We start from the raw sequence: 6,175 nt of genomic DNA, 5'->3' as shown, positions 1-6,175 counted from the left end.
GACTTGATGAAGTACATGGTTAACAACATGACTGCTGAAAGGGCATGTCAGAAACCAGTACCATGTAGGATGTTTACATTGTCTCTACCTCAGTAAGCAACAACTGTTTAAATGTGTTTGGGCAGGCCAGAGCCTTCAAATCAGTGTTTATGCTTTTCTTTGAGAGGGCATTCCATTTGTGTGAGCATGAGTGCATGCATGCATGCTCATTTCTTACACATGGCCWGCTGCGCTTACATATTTAGCTATGCTCTCTGTGTGCACATCGGCTCCTTGTAATAATGCACAGGCCATGAGGCCTAATTAAATTTTGAAGACATTATTAGATGTCTATTGAGCAAATAATCATCATTCACATGYAACAAATCTACCGTCCCATTCTTGTACAGCATGTTCTCTGTGAAGATGAACAAAAGTGTAACGTCAGTGTAGCCACGTTTTAACAGCAACAGCTTTTGTCTGACATGACCTCATTAGCATGTAAGAGTAGATCCATACTCTGTGCTTGGCATGTGAACTGACACATACGTTACATAGTTAACGAGCAGCCAAGCGGGAATAAAACACGTGAACCGTAATTTAACGAGCAACATCCTGCCACATATGTCTCTTCATCCCACCCCTCAAGAGCCTCTCAGTGCCTCTGGAGCTGAACCAGATGTATGTTTTTCACACGGTATGATCAAAAGTTTTGAAGTTCCCCAAGAAAAATATATATTTCATTCCATTAGCTCACAGGAAATCGGATGTTCAAGCCACACTGTATGGGAATGAGTAAAATCTGACATGTGGATTACTATATGTTGGATATTGAGCACACAACACAAACATCATGMRTTTATTAGATGACTGATTTTAAAGTTATAGTTTTCTTTAATTTTCAGATGTTATGTAATGCACATGAATCAATAATCATCTGATACATTCCTAGAGTTTAATGAAAAACATGTTTTCATCTGTCTATTCTTGTATTCCAGCAAGTGAACAGAATTGGATCATTACTGAGTGACTTTACTCAAATGTGAGAATGACAAGAGTCCATATAAGGCAGTGCAATACATTCTCATTCAGCTACTCTAATTGTGCGTTCATCATTTCACATTAGTGGGAATCCTGTCCACAGRTTGTAATGTGTGGATCTGCAAAAGAAACGAATCATTGATAAAATATGATCAGGTAAGTGCTGCTGTTTTATTCAGTTTGAATGTGCTGATGGTTCTTCTGAGACAAAGGAAATTCAGGGAAGAAACAGAAGGAAAAATGAGGCAGGAAAGAGGAGGAGAAAAAGCAAGAAGAGAGGAAGTGTGTTATCTTTGAACTGGATGGATATCACAGATGGCATCCATCCGTGGTTCACTTGATACAAGGGCAGGTCACTTCCACTTTACTTTTACATAATTCAAATATAATTGATATTATAAAATCTATTTCATAGAACGTAACAGCAATTAATAAAACACAGACACCTTCACGTTGACACACTAAAAATGTTGCTCAGGTACAGAAAACCAGTGTTTTCGGTGGGGTTTCCTGTTTCCTTCAAAAATTAACTTTCATCCAGCTACTCAACAAACGACTTCTTTTTCCATTTTGAAAAGTCCGGGAAGCTTTTCCAAAGTTGCAGCTTAAAGCTCTACAGGATGTCTTGACCTAGAAAAGATCTGACTGGGAAACCGCCTTGACATTATAGCTAAATCTCTATTGACAAAAAAAAAAATTGTAAAAAATTTTTGGCTTTGATCAAACTGTGAATGATGGTCTTGACGAAAATACCTGCAAGGCTTTGTATTTATTACCAGTGTCAGAGGAAGTATTAAAGCTGGGGTAGAAGRTATAAGTATGGAAGTAGTGTATTCGTGAATGGGTTATCACACGCAGGCCTCATCTCTGCCACCTAATACTCACATCAGGGTCCAAGGTAAACACAGCTGAGAAATATCCTGGGTGGCTGCACGAGTAATAAATCTGTCCGACTGCAATGTGCAACTGCTGCGCAGCTCCCGCTTCAAGCCTTCCTCTGTTTCTCTATTACTCCGAGTGTGGAGGGAAAGAAAAACAGTGACAGTAGCGATGCTTACAGTTGCCAACAGAATGGAGTGGCTCTGAATAAATGTGAGACACAAGCAAATTAAGATGAATAGCAAATAATAGAGACAAAGTGTTTGTTTGGAAAACTCTGTCAACTGAACCATAAGCATCTATTAAATAATGCTTATTCTGGACTTTAAAACCTATTAATTTAAAGGACTGGACTGCTTGGAAATGTTTGAAATATCACAAAACAAATTTTATTTTTTATATGTGCTGTTGCATTTTGGGACTCATTGGTATGTTAGACATCTTTAGTTGGGGTATAAAAAGCATTGAGTCACTGTTATTTTAATGAATAAAAAAAGCTCTAAAATAATCCAAGCAAAAAATTAAGAAAACAAAATAAAAACATTCTCTCATACCTGTGTGAAATCCTTTGTAGACATGGCACATTTTACAGGTCAGATACCTGTCATGTAAAAGACCAGAGGGTGGGGGGGCCTTGCATATAAAAGACAGCATTACTATTTTTCGAGTACTGARACAAAATAAATAAATGTATATATATATATAAACTGATCATCAAATTATTGCTGACAAAATAAAAGTGTAGTGGTTTAGGAACCTTGAAAACTTTGCTACAAATTTGACCACATTTACAACAATCAGTTAATCAGTTACCCTAACCTAACTTTAATTTCTGAAACTTATTGCAAAGTAAAGTAAGGAATAAAATGGTTACTTAGAATAAGTGAAGTTACAAAGTTTGTTTGCACATTCAAATGTCTTTTTTTATCTAAATTGTGGAAATTATTTGAGGACGTTTCAGCTTTGTAGTCCCTTTTACTTTTTGTTCTTGCCCTTGTCAGCAGGTGTTGAATAACCTTGTAGTAAATACAGTGAGGGAGACAATGACGTGTTTTTTCAAACTTTATTTGCCTGAAACATCTTTCTTACACATTCACCCTGTCCACGGTGATAATGTCAAACAGACTCTGTAGATATGTTTACATGGACATAAGTAATTAGAATAAATGGCCAATCAGAATAAAAATATGTCATGTAAGCATCCCRATCAGAATATTCTGATCTTGATTCAGCTCGATCGAAATTAATGTATAATCTGAGCAAGAGAAGTGTTTTATGCTGATTGATAATCCAAACACCATGCATGTAAACACGTCTTCTGATCATGTTGCTCTGGTTGTGGGAAACTGGCCTGACTGTGCGCTCTGTGTCTACCTGATATATTTGTGTTTGGCCAGATGCTAATGTCGAGAAAGCAAATTAGGTTKGTTAGCRATACATTTCTATTAGAAACATTAAAAGAGCTTAAAATGATCAAAAGCTTTGATAGTTCAAAGTGTAGGAGTTATTGCATGTTTTTTTTWATTTTAACRTTTGTTTATGTTCATCACGGAAGYAGTTTTGTAGGGAAAGTTTACACCTCTGCATATRTCACTTCTATTCTGAATAAAAGCCTGGTGCATGTAAACACTCGTYATGATYCGATTAATTAATTTTGTGCCCAAATAAACGATACATTTGGATGATTAAATGGGAATAYATTTCAATCCGATCAAAGATTTTTGCACATGTAAACATAGCTACAGTTTGACTCAAATTTTCCTAAACGACCCTTTGGTAGTTATGACCACAATTAATATTTTTGCTCTGTCTGTTTTACACTTGCTTGTGAAGATCCGTGCGTGTAGGGGCACTTCCGTGTTGATTGAGTCACTTCCAAAAGTGCTTTTGTGGGCATAGAGCAGTCTCTGGTATTAGCATGTATAAACAGGCTTATAAATGGAGCACTATTTTGCTGTTCATTTTCATCCTCTTAACAGTAAACAAGGCGGAACATGCCCTGACACTGTCGAATAAATAGAGACCAGCACACACAGAATTCAGCTGCACCAAGAGACCGAGGAAGTTTGTTTGAGTTAAGGTCAATCCTGTTTGGATTGCTTTGGTCACAAGCTATTTCCTGGAGTTTTTGTTTGTTGAGCTTTTCTGTGCAGAAAATCACATATTCATGTATTCTAAAATCTGATGTTGCAATGAATGTGACAGTGTCTGCATGTGTTGCGAGTCACTTTTGTGGTGAATTGTGTTTGTATGTTTAGGAGATGTGACTTCCAAAGGGGTGGGGGTGGGGGGGCAAAAAGGAATTGTGAGTGCACACACATGCAGTATAAACAGCTGTGCACTAGACAAAGACTCATGGGAATATGGCTGCTTTGAACTGTAAATTTATTGGAACATTCAATATGAGAAAATGCCTTTTGTCATAARCTGTTGTTGATTTTATGAAAGTTGATTTATTTAAATATTAGTAGATTTAAACAGCAGATTTTATGCTACTGAGAGCTGACAGGTGACCTTATATCAACAAAATATTAACTTCTTTCAGGCTTTATGTTTAAATTTCACAGAGTTTTTCATTTTATTATTTTTTTTTTACTTTACAACTGTTGTAGAGTCACTGTGTCTGCCATTAAATGAATAACAGAGTACAACCACTAGTAACTTTTTCCAGGAAAACATTAAGTTACACACTTAGTCCAAAATCATAAAAGTACGTGGCTTTGATGTTCATTATTTTTAAATGATTWAAAGTAGAATACAAAACAAAAAGTATTTTTGTGTCCACAGTAATTTTATGTTAGAGTCATRATGAAAGAGTTGAATTAAATTTTAGATTTCAGCGCAGAATATACATTTAAAAATCTGTATTTGCATCAAAAACACTGGATGCATGTCGAGTAGGTGGTTTTATGTTTTCAGCTGAACTTACTTTAGTGTTGGCAACTTAACAGCTAAATATGGTAAAAAATACGGCTTGAAAACCCAAATCCAGAAACAAACAGGAGGCAGAAGAATAAGAAAACTAGTAATTTATCTAGTTAACAATTCTGGCTGAGGCAAGAACCGAAGCTGATGTTTAAGCTTGTGGCTGAGGGCAGATGGGCTGGAAAAACTGAGCCAGGGGCAACATCATTGTGACGATGAATTGGTTCCACAGAAGTATTGAGGAACAGCTGATAGATGAGAATGTACACCATCTCAACACAAGCAAATCCACACTTTAAAATCAAGCAAAAACTTAAAATGCCTTTTTGAAAAATAAAAATTAAAACATATTGCAAAACAAATCTCATGCAGCTGAGATGAACAGTTGAGATATTTGAAYACGAAGTAACAGGAAGTGATGTCAATGGGGATATCTGAACGTGAACAGAGCGGCTGACAACGCAGACTGTATAAAARGACTATCTGATGTTTCTTTAGATTATTTTGAGTCAGAGAGATGAAATAAATAATAATATCAAATAATAATGTTTCAATAAACAAAGACCAGGGTTTTTTCTTTGTTAAAGAGTTCCCCTTTGATGTCACTTCCTGTTTCACTTTGACATTTTTATTTTGAACTTGACTCAGCCAGTTACTGTATWTGACAAAATGGGCAAAATTACAAATATTTTGCCAAGTTTCTTAAATATGAAGTTGTTTTCTGTTACTTTTTCTATTTGAAGAATATGCATGTCACCGGCTCTTTAAAGAAGAGAGTAGCACAAAGCTAAGAGAGACTAAATTTTATCTTCTGTAATGAATAAAATAAAYCCATTACGAGTTTTAGCTTGCYAGYACCAAGGTTGAATATTAGATCTTTATGCTAGCATTGCCAATCTTCAGAAAAAACATATTCACACTAGAAAACATTGCTTTTCATTGGTTCAATCTTGGCTTTTTTACAACCATTTAAGTTAAAGACGAAACTTTACATGAATTGAGACGGTAAATTACAGTCAAAACGCACTCGCCTCYCTACCATACTACACTCTCCAGCTTCCTTCCGTGACCTGCTTTGAGTTATTTATGATGTTGAAATTAATCTCACTTAACACGACAGGCTCTCGAAAACGGGCCCTCCTTCTGAGTCTGCTGCCGAGCAAGGGATGAGGATGAGATTGAGGAAAAAGGAGAGCGAGCGCGACGCCGCCGAGGACTTATTCAAATCCTCCCTCGTAGATTAGCAATCGCAGCTTGACAAGCCGCCCCACAAGTTATTATTTATTTAATTTTTGAAAATCGAAAGCTGTTTCCTTCTTAGATGTCAGAGAATGGAGGGTGGAGGGTGGGG

Source organism: Austrofundulus limnaeus, unplaced genomic scaffold, assembly GCF_001266775.1.
Source record: "Austrofundulus limnaeus strain Quisiro unplaced genomic scaffold, Austrofundulus_limnaeus-1.0 Scaffold73, whole genome shotgun sequence".
NCBI lineage: Eukaryota > Metazoa > Chordata > Actinopteri > Cyprinodontiformes > Rivulidae > Austrofundulus > Austrofundulus limnaeus.
The sequence above is the reverse complement of the archived record's forward strand: the minus strand, read 5'-3'. Positions refer to the sequence as shown.